This window comes from Mytilus trossulus, unplaced genomic scaffold (assembly GCF_036588685.1).
Source record: "Mytilus trossulus isolate FHL-02 unplaced genomic scaffold, PNRI_Mtr1.1.1.hap1 h1tg000024l__unscaffolded, whole genome shotgun sequence".
Taxonomy (NCBI): domain Eukaryota; kingdom Metazoa; phylum Mollusca; class Bivalvia; order Mytilida; family Mytilidae; genus Mytilus; species Mytilus trossulus.
Genome location: NW_026963290.1, coordinates 419773 through 431485, shown reverse-complemented (window position 1 = coordinate 431485; position 11713 = coordinate 419773). Strand labels below are relative to the sequence as shown.

At 32.1% G+C, this 11713-nt stretch overlaps 1 long non-coding RNA gene across 1 annotated transcript; it reads left to right on the top strand.

Annotated features, from left to right (window-relative positions):
* The first annotated feature begins 1475 nt into the window (after positions 1-1475).
* Positions 1476-7699, top strand: LOC134699103 (uncharacterized). The gene is made up of 4 exons (XR_010103525.1): positions 1476-1555; positions 5193-5247; positions 6304-6460; positions 7688-7699. It is a non-coding gene; the product is annotated as an uncharacterized LOC134699103 (long non-coding RNA).
* Positions 7700-11713: the final 4014 nt, after the last annotated feature.

Genomic DNA, 11713 nt, shown 5'->3' with positions numbered 1-11713 from the left:
GTTTTGAAGATTGCAGTCACAAAACTCTATAACGACTCTACATATCGGCAAAATTAATATCTTACATTTTTATGATTATTCGATATTTTGAAAGTTTCAAGACGTGTATTCAAATGTAAAAAAAAAATTATAATACTTGTAGACATATTTCTAGTCTTATATTCATGATTTTTATATATAGCTCTTCATCTTTTTTATAAGCTTTGGATTTCAGATATTTTGGCCACGAGCATCACTGAAGAGACATGTATTGTTGAAATGCCATCTGGTGCCAGAAAATTGGTACCGTTAACTTTATTATAGTCAGTTGTTTTGGCTTTGAACAACCTTTTTGTAAATAAATTTATCATAGATACCAGGATTAAAATTTTAGATTTGCACCAGACGCGCGTTTCGTCTTCTAAAGATTCATCAGAGACGCTCGAATAAAAAAAAATCAAAAGGCCAAATAAAGTTCGAAGTTGGAGAGCACTGAGGAACAAAAATTCCTAATTTTTTTTTACAAACACGACTACGGTAATATATTCCTGATGGTACTTTCAGATATGTCTTTTGAGGGTTCAACTTGGTCCGCCGGAAAAAAAAAACTTTTGCCCTGCCACGTTATGTAAGTGCCTGACTCAAATCAGGAGCCTGTTATTCTGTAAATGTTATTTGTTACTGGTTATCATATTTGTTTTTAAGTAAATAATTAGGATCAGTGGAAAAACATATGATAATAAACACATGTATGACTTGCTGTTTGGTGTGAGCCAAGGATCCGTGTTGAAGACCATACTTTGGCCCATAATGGTATACTTTTACAAATATTGACTTTGATGGAGAGTTGTATCATTGGCACTCATATCACATCTTCTTATATGTTAATATATGTATGTTTTTCACGCAATTATACAGATGTATATGCATTAAAATTAAGACACAAGGATCCTTGCTTTTAAATAAGATACTATAGATACTAAATTACTTAAAAATAACAGTACCCAGCCAGGTATAATCCGAATCTGGATGAGTATGGTGTCTAAGGAATCTGGAAATACTTGGAAATACGTGTCGGGTGCGTAGGCTACCGATCGCATGACACCATTTCTGCATTTTCTTAACAAATATGTTTATGTGTCACAATTCAGAATCCCCTTTATTACACTTGACTCATATTATGTACTCTAGCGAAAATTCGTGTTAATGTACCTATTGTTGATTTTTTTTCTATCAAATTTGCCGCTGTACAATAGCTTATTGAAAAATAATCAATCACATGTCGATTATAGACAGACATTTAGTGACATTGATCGGTTTCTCTTTGATGTTATGTTTTTGAAGTTGTAGAATTGAACCAGGTAAAATGCTAATGTAAAATAAATTCCTGTGCAATTTGTACCTTCGCATGCATGCAGATAATTAACATGTAAAAAAAAGTCACCTAAATAATTGTGTCACTTTTCTTTAAAAAAAAACCTAAAAAGTTAATTGATGACCTACTTCGTGTATATGTAATAACAAGCTTTTATAAACGTGACAGCAAGTTTCTGTAGCTTCATAGTGTCTCGTTACAGTAAGTATTATTTTTTTAGCTGCATTTTAATTTGTTTATAAAAGAATGTGTTTATTTAAAAGTCGTATTTATTTATTTAGTTTTTTTCTTATTGTTATGTTTTTTTTAATTTATTGATTTAATATTCATTGATATACTTATAAAGTGTCTTTGAAGTAAATATTGCAAGGAACTAATATTTCATGTAAATTTCGAATGCATCTAGTGTTATTTTATTATCACTTAATGATATTTTGTCTTTACACAATATGGTTTTGACATTACGTAATGATGTTTTAATATAACTCTTTATGGAATAGTCATTACTTAATGATATTTCGATATTACACGATATGGTTTCGTATTGACTTGATCTAGTTTTGTCATTACTCGATGAAGTTTCACCATTATTTAATATGGTTGTGTCATGAGTCAAATTGGTTTAAACATTACTTGATGTGTTTGTGACTTTACGTAATGTAGTTGTCCCATTACGTGATGAGGTATAAACACGTGACCAATTCGGAAAAACCTGTTCTATTTTACTATAGATTTCCATGTTGTATCATATAAGCCTTGAATGCGTGTGGCCATCCATCTAACTAAAACTTTAATTCTAAACATGACTTGAATTCGAAAACTCACTCAAAGTTAAACTCAAACAGTAACACGAACTTTAATTTGAAAACTAATTAGATGGATGGCCACACGCATTCAAGGCACATACAACATGGAAATCTATCTAAAAATAGAGCAGTCTTTCCAGAATTGGTCACGTGGTTTTACCTCATCAACTAATGGGATACCCACATCAAAGAATGACAGGACTACATCAAAGAATGACAAAACAACATCAAATAATGAAAGAAACAACATCAAATAATGAAAGAAACACATCAAGTAGTGTAAAATTGTCAAACCTCATTACGAAATGTTAAAACCATATAAAGAATAGACAAATTATAATTAAGAAATAGCCAAACCATAGCATGTTATGAAAAAACTACATTACATTAAGTCACATACACATCAAGTAATGTTAATACCAAATCGAGTAATGACAAAACCATATTGAATAATAACAAAACTATATCAAGTCAATACGAAACCATAATGTGTAATATCGACATATCATTTAGTAATGACTATTCCGTATTTAGTTATATTAAAACATCATTACGTAATATCAAAACACTATTAAGTAAAGACAAAATATCACTAAGTAATAATAAAACAGCATAAAGTTATATCAGAGTTCCACATCAGACAGCTGTAGCGTTCCATAGGAAACGGACAAGAACGGAAGGATAATGGATACCTACCAAAGGCAAAACGGATAAATGCCAATTGAAATTTTCGCGTCACTCAGAAATGACAATTATAGAACGGTCAGAGTGTCATGAATGTCTATTACTCATGCTTGGATCTTAAAGTAAGAGTATGTCTTAACTATCAAGCAGCCATTATTCAGATCCGACTGAACTTAAATGTTTCAAATATAAATCCACTAGTGGTCGAAAGGATAAGAAGATAAGACAAAGGAGGTGGGCTGCAACTTTGCTTAGTCACGAAAGATATGTATTATAATCATCGCTCAGTTTAATTTTCCGCTTATCTTGTTCATCCTGTTTATCCGGAACGCTTTCGTTAGGTTTCGTTTTAAATAATACTCGTCCGTTGGATGTTCATTTGACATCCGCTCTGTCCGGTAAGTTTCCGTTTGTCCTACGTTGCATATCCTGTAATTGTCCGTTTTATTTGGTCAGTTTACCAACGGACACCCAATGGATACAAAAAATTTTAACGGAAAACTTTTTTTCATTAGTTCGGCGTCCGTTAGAGCTATCCGGTAGGTATACCGCAGCTTCAGATAATAAAACAATATTCTTTCGGTTCTCATTTTCAAATCAGTCCAAAATATTAATTGATCGGCACTAATTTTTGAATTCGCCCTATTCATTGCTTATATTAACTTATGATGTAAGTTCCATAAAATTCTGGCAGGAATTGTGCATTTAAGAGTGTTAACAATGAACGCCAAATATTTCATATGACCCAACAATGCTTTAGATGGGGTAAAAAGTATATAAATGTACGAACTGCCCGGCCTATTTGCCGCTTACGTCCACCGAATTTGGTCAATAGACTTTTTCCCTCTTTAGTCAATAACTTTTTGGGGTTCGATCGTCACTGATGAGTCTTTTGTAGACGAAACGCGCATCTGGCGTATATACATAATTTAGACCTGCTATCTATATTGAGTTTATTTAGTAAATTGTGTTACTTTAATTTTTTACAATCGCATTCAAATAAACTATCAATATTAAGGTTTCACAAAAATGTATTAATTTTGATTTAAACCATGACAAATGTAAAAAGAAATGATGAATTTCTCGACTCTTAACTTAACCATGTCAATCGCTTAACCAAACCATACTTATTTGGATATCTTGGTTATCCTGGGTTAATTTCTTAAGAAAACAATTCCAATTTAGAGAGTTTGACTTACAATGTAGGTTTAAACATTAATTTTGCCTTTTGTTGCTTATTTGGAGAAAACTGAGGCAATCGTTTTTTGAAGTTAAATAAAGGAGGGACGAAAGATACTAAAGGGACAGTCAAACTCATAATATAAAACAAACTGACAACGACCTGGCTAAAAATGAAAAGGACAAACAGAAAAACAATAGTACACATGACACAACACAGAAAACTAAAGAATAAACAACACGAACCCCACCAAAAACTAGGGGTGATCTCAGGTGCTCCAGAAATTTATCCATGACCAACTTAACCAAATTATGACAAAATTAATTTACTAAAAGCTCTCGATATGACGACCTTACTACCATCGAAAAAGCACACTAGCAAAAATAAATGATAAGAATACAAAACTTATAGAACAGTTACAGAATTGTGTGATGCATAAGTACAGAGTCATGTCAAATTTATAATACCGTAAACTGCAGACTAGCAGTAAACGTAATATTAAAAAAAGGAATACTATAAAACGTTATTTAGATGAAAGACAATGTCATAACGCAAATATTTACTTCAAGACCATCGTGTTTTTTTGTGAAGACACTGGTGACGTTTTACAAATCTAAGTAGGTGCTTTAAGCTCTCGATTACCAAATAACTTTACAAATGTGTATACTGTATGCAGGTGAAGTTGGTATATTGCTATTACTAGGTGAGGGAAATTGATAACTTCAAAATTAAAATCGTCTCGTTTGTCGTTTTCGTTTTCTCCAAACTTCATTTTTATAAATACTTCATCAGTTTTTGTTTTCAAACATATTTAATAAAGCAAATGGCTTTATCAGTAAATGTATCAGGAGTTAATCAATGACTATGGATATGACATTTGTTTAGATTGCTTAATTATTACATAAAAAGTGCGTTCATAATTCTTACATAATACATACTGCGCATTAAATTGAATTGTTCAGTACAAACCGTAAATTTAAAGTAAGACAGTTAATTTAATTACTAAAACATGTATCTTTTATAAATTAAAGTCAGTTACAACATGAACAAATGAATTAATATCACTCATACTGTGTTTTTTCTTATTTATTGTTCACAACTGTTGATGTAAATGTCCTTCGGTTTTGTGAGTCTTTGTTTTACAATGTAAAGTAAACTTTTATTTCAGATATACACCATGAAAACAAGTGTTGCTGTTATCATTCTGTTCGTTTGCCTTTCGGGTAAGCATGTCTTATCCTTTCTGGTAAGACTTTCTTAGACTTTCGAGTTAGACGTTCTTTGTCTTACATGTAAGACATGTTTTGCCTTTCGGGTACTACGTTGCTATTATTTAGCCTTTCAGGTACTACTGTTGCCTTTATTTAAGCTTTCGGGTACTACTGTTGCCTTTATTTAGCCTTACGGGTAAGACTTTATTTGCCTTTCGGGTAAGACTATCTTAGCATTTCGAGTAAGACGTTCTTTGTCTTACATGTAAGACTTTCTTTGCCTTTCGTGTAAGATTTTTCTTGCCTTTTGTGTAGGACTTTGTTAGCTTTTCGGGTAAGACTTTCTTTGCCTTTTGGTTGAGTCTTTCTTTGCCTTTTCAATGAGACTTATTTGTCTTTTGGGTAAGATTTTTGACGTTTCATGTAAGCCTGTATATGTCATTTATCCTAAATAATCATTTGATTTTGATGTCAAGCATTTGGAAGTTTCTTTATTTTTGCTTTACTTACTACTGGTGATGAACCATATCAAGAAATGCTTACTTTGTCGATGCACTCGGTCTCTATTTTATTTGAGTAACGTCTGTTATAATATGAGCAACACGACGGGTGCCACATGTGGAGCAGGATCTGTTTCCTTTCCGGAGCACGTGATATCACCTCCAGTTTTGGTTGGGGTTCTTGTTGCTTATTCTTTAGTTTTATATGTTGTGTCATGTGTACTATTGTCTGTCTGGTGTTTTTATTAATTTTAAGACATGGCGTTGTCAGATTATTTTCGTATATGAGTTTGACTATCTATCTGTTATCTTTCGTCCCTCTTTGAGAACTATATCTTTTTTTACACTTATAATATTCACTTAATATAAAAAGAAAAATACAGCATTTTGAATACAGCTTGGACACTTTTGTCATCCGCTATCGTATAAGACAGATATCGCTTATTTTAAGATTAACTCCTAGTTCGTTCTTGATAGTGATTTAAAAATTATGCATTATGTTTTGTTTCTAAAATAATTATTAGTGTACTTCTGGATAATAGAAAATTTTGTAAATTAATCCTTTCAGGCATTACCATAAACGAAACCGAAGGGATCAAAATAAAATGTAGATGGGGAGGATGTCCGTTCAACAAAACCTGTCACCTCTGTTGTGACCACGTAAGGCAGGGCTGCATTGGTGGAAAGTGTAGGGGATTCCTATGTGTATGTGATTGCCCTGCTGGGTATGTATTGATTTATTATCTTAAATTTAAACTTATTAAAATTTGAATATAGGTCAAAAAGAGGGACGAAAGATACCAAAGGGACAGTCAAACTCATAAATCTAAAACAAAATGACAACGCCATGGCTAAAAATGAAAAAGATAAACAGAAAAACAAAAGTACACATGACACAACATAGGTATAGGTCAAAGTAGTCGTATACGTCAGTAAGACCGCAACTAAACGACACAAATAACAATCGAAATATAGAGGCATTCGTGCAGTGAGTATAAATTCGCTGATGCATATATCACAAAATGATTAGCTCTGATCCGTCCCAAATTTTGGAAATTGTGAATTAACTAAAACGTAAAAGTATCACATTGCTATCTTGATATAACACTTGTATAATACATAAGAAAACAATTGTATACGTTTCTGAACCTTTTATCTGATTAAAATTCACCAATCTGACAACCATCCGTTTTAATTTTAGTTCTAATAAATATCAGCCGATGAAATTTCAGCCTTCAAAAGTTGAAGGTGTTTAATTATCCGACATAACCAGAGAATAACGAAATGTCTTTAAAAGAGGCATAAAAGATACAATAGGGACAGTCAAACTGACATCGCCATTGGTAAAAAAATATTTAAAATGCAAACAAATAATAGTAAAAAAGACACAACATATAAAATTAAAGACTAGGCAACACAAAACATGAGGGTTGGTCTCAGGTCTACGGAAGTGTAATCAGATTCTGCTCCACATGTGGCACCCGTCGTGTTCTTCATGTTATTTCAAACCCGGTAAATCATCTAATTCGGTAGATCACCTTCATAATGAAAAGGGAAGTGTATTGTAGTAACGACATAAGGAACACAACCGGCATCATCTTTGAAACGATTATTCCATAACGATCAACTAACTCGTGATGACGTCCGTAAAATTTACGAAGGGATGATTTCAACTCCGCCATAAGAAGTCTTGGTTTAATAGCTTAATTGTTAAAGAGATACAAGGATGGATAGTTTTCAAATCATTGTAAGCAAAGCATTGACAAAAGGTAATGTTTTGTGATCAGATTTACAAACCTTTGTATATGAAATATTATCGATGGGGATAACACTTTTGATTATTTGTATAAAATGAATGAACATTTAGTATCGACAGAATATTATTATTTTCAAATTTGTACCACTCTGGTACAATTTGGAAATAGTCAATGATTGGTATTTTTTTATTTTAGATAAAAGAGACAAGATATTGAAAACATAGGATTCGATGTTAATGCGTGCTCATTTTAAAAATTGATTTTAGTTCTTAGATTATGAAGAGGAGAAGACTTCATTGGTTACTTAATTGTTTGTGATCATCTTTTTCCATAGTGCAAATCAAACAGATTTGGACTAAAGAACTTTTCCCTTTAATTCAGTTATGTCAGAAAGTATGAAAGTGTATGTGATTTCTATCATAAAAATTATCTGTATAATGTTATATTTATTTCATGTTCAAATACGATTATGAATCATATAAAATTGGTAACAGTGACCATGTTGTCTGTCTGATTTGATTTAAGTGATTCATTTTGTCCAAAGTAGTTGTGATAAGACTGGGCCTCGGATTAAGTTGAATTGAGAAGGCTTAGATTCTTCTGTTTTTATTGTCTTTGATCGCATAATTCTGAAAACTTATATACTATTGACTTTCAAAGGAGAGGAACGAAAGATACCAGAGGGACAGTCAAACTCATAGATTGAAAATAAACTGACAACGGCATGACTTAAAATATAAAGACAAATAGACAAAAAATATTACAGTAGACATAACAAAGGAAACTAAAGACTAAGCTACACGAACCCCACCAAAAAGTGGGATCTGCATACCCTTAAGCTTCTGCCTGAGGTATGAGTTTGGTTCATTGTTGAAGGCCGTCCGGTTACCAATAGTTGTTAATTTTTGTGTCATATTAGTCTCTTGTGAAGAGTTGTCTCATTGGCAATCATACCACATCTTCTTTTTATATAAACTGTTACAAAATGTGTAAATACAGAATTTCTCTGTTAATATCTGCAGCCGACAGCATTTGTTTACAATCAGCCGGAAACCTATTTTTATGAAAGCAATGTCTTATATCGAATCAATTATAATTCTTAAACTATGTTCTTATCGATGATAAACAATGAATAAACATTTAAAACAATTCAATAGAAATATGTATGTGCTTTTGTATTCTATACTATTCGTCCCATTTACAGTGCAACAACTATAGCAAAAAAATGACCAGTGAACATCCTGAAAAGTGACAATTACATCAAGAGTTTGCCTGAATAAAGCAGGTTTGTGAGTGTGTGGTCAAAACTTCATAACCTCTGACAGTGGTGTGATATCACAATCAGAACTGCTGTATAAAAAAGAGGAAATGCTGTATACGGTCAAAAATATTGATTTGCAACTGGTCAGCCAGCAACTTCTAATGGTTTTTTTTAAATATAACTAGACGTCACTATTCTCCTTGCTTATGACATCTTTTTTATAAATCCAGTACTATTATTCATAGAAACTGAGGAAAACATATTCATAGAACTCACACATTCATTTCTACGCCTATAAGTCTTACCACGAACTTTGATTACCTGATATATATATATCCGTTCCGATAACGTTGATATCATTCAATAAAATACGACAGGAATTCTATCATTCTGAATTAGGACACCTATTTATGTCTTTCGATTTCCCTACTATCAGGTAAAAGAAATTAAAATGACTTAAGTCCGGAACTTTAATGAGAGTCCGTTTGAAAAAAATACACAGTCAGTTTCCAAAGAAATTTGAAAATGCATCTTCATTGAATATGACTGGTTATTCAACATAAGAGATTGTGCAATTTTTGTTGTTGAAAACTATAAGGTTCCTACTCGCGAATTTTTGTGTTAAGTAAACATACAATTGGGCCAATACTATAGTTTACTTTCACTTTTACTGTAATATTGACGTTATAAGTGACTTCTCTTCTATGTACGGGCTAGTTTCTGTGTGCTTGATTCGGGTATGGGATCTCATCCAAAGTGACTTTGAACAATGCAACATAATAAGAAGTATTCATCTATGACAATTTTCAATCCACAGAAAAGTTAACAGTAATTATAATATACCGGGCAGTTGAATGCACGAACTACAAACACCAAATTTCTTCGACAATTAGTTCGTGTTGCTCAGACTTAGTTTTTTCTATATTATGTTTTGTGAAGTGTACGGTTGTTTGTCTTTTTTTCTTCTTTTATAAGCCATGAAGTTGTCAGTTTATTTTCGACTTATGATTTTCAATGTCCCTTTCGCCCCTCTTAGATATACAAAAAAAGAAGAACAACAACGAACATCCCAAGGTTCAGATAAACTGACATGTGGTCAGGCCCTTTACTAAAGCACATAAGACAGTGCATAGTGTAGCTACCAACATGATAAACATGGAAATGAAAGACGCCCCAAAATCAAATAAGCAGTCTCAAAATGCACTCACTTCTACAGGAAGCTGTTTATGGTAGTTATAGCTAGTTGTTGAAAACATACTGCAACTAAAGGAAAAAAAACAAGTATGTAATAAAATATTAGTTAGTTGTGTTGTTTGGCCTTTCAATACAATTTAGTCATTCTTCAATCGCTTTTTGTACAGTTTTTAAGTTGTTATCATCTTATTTATTTATTTTTTCTTCAATTAATTTTCTTCTTACGTTTTACAGCAATTTGAATAATTCCTACGCCTTGCAATTTTCCTAATGAAATACAAAAAATGAAGTTGGGGAGTAGATATGAGACTAAGGGAAAAGGATGACGAGCCAAGTCCTCATATTTTGTCATACTTTATTATATCTACAAGTAATAATATAATTATTATATATATATATAATCTAAATTTATTTATGTAAAGATGTTGCAAAATTGTGTGTGCATAAATTATGTTATTATAAACTTGAAAAACATAAATTCTCAGCATTATTCGTTTTAAAGTTTTCTCATTCTGACTATCTGAAAAAAGTAAGGTAGTACTTTGGCTAATTTCTTATTGTGAATGTTAGAACAATTACTAGTATGGCAAGTTCCAAACAAAAGTAAATGATTTTTTTAAATTTCTTATTTATAAACACTTTCTGTTTCTGTTTTCAAGCAGATTTGATAAAGCGAATGGTTTTATCTGAACATGTAATAGGAACTGATATAGATTATCGATATGATATTTTTTATTATTATTTAATGCGAGTTTGTATTTGTTACAAAATACATTATGTACACTAATACCATATCTTCTAATTTAAATTAAATTTTGATTGTTCAGTACACACTGTTGATTAACAGTTAGATATTTACTTTAATAAAGAAACAGCTTATGTAACTAAAATATAATTAAAGTCAATTACAACATGTAGAAATGATTTTATATCACCAAGTTACTACCAGCTGCTTATCGTTGTTTTTTTATTTGTTTTTAGTTTAGGTTCAGTATTTCTTTATTTCAGATTAATACCATGAAAAGAAGTGTAGCTGTAATAATGCTGCTGGTTTGCCTTTCGGGTATAACTTTCTTTGCCTTTCGGGTATGGCTTTCTTTTCCTTTGAGTAACACTTTCTTTGCCTTTCGGGTATGACTTTCTTTGCCTTTCGGGTATGACTTTCTTTGCCTTTCGGGTATGACTTTCTTTGCCTTTCGGGTATGATTTTCTTTGCCTTTCGGGTATGACTTTCTTTGCCTTTCGAGTAAGACTTTCTGTGCCTTTAAGGTAGGCTTTCTTTCCCTCTCGGGTAAGATTTTCTTTGCCTTTTGTGAAAGAATTTATTTTTCGGGTTCTACTTTTTTAGTCTTTCGGGTTAGACTTTCTTTGATTCTTGGGTAAGACTTTTTTGCCTCTTGTGGAAGACTTATCGGGACCTTTTATAGCCGACTATCCGATATGAGCTTTGCTCCTTGTCGAAGGACGTACGGTTACCTATAGTTGTTAATGTTTGTGTCATTTTGGTCTTTTATGGATAGTTGTCTCATTGGCAATAATACCACATCTTTTTTTTTATAATTTCTCTGCTTTACAGGCAAGACTTAGTTTGTCTTTCTTTGCATTTTGCGTAAGACTTTCGTCGCCTTTTGTTGTGCAGTTCTTTGATGATCATTTGGTTTTAATATTAAATATTTGGAAATAGTTTTGCTTTACTTACTACTTGTGATGCAGCATACCAAAAGACGCTTACTCTGTCGATCGAGGCACTCAGTCTCGCTCTTATT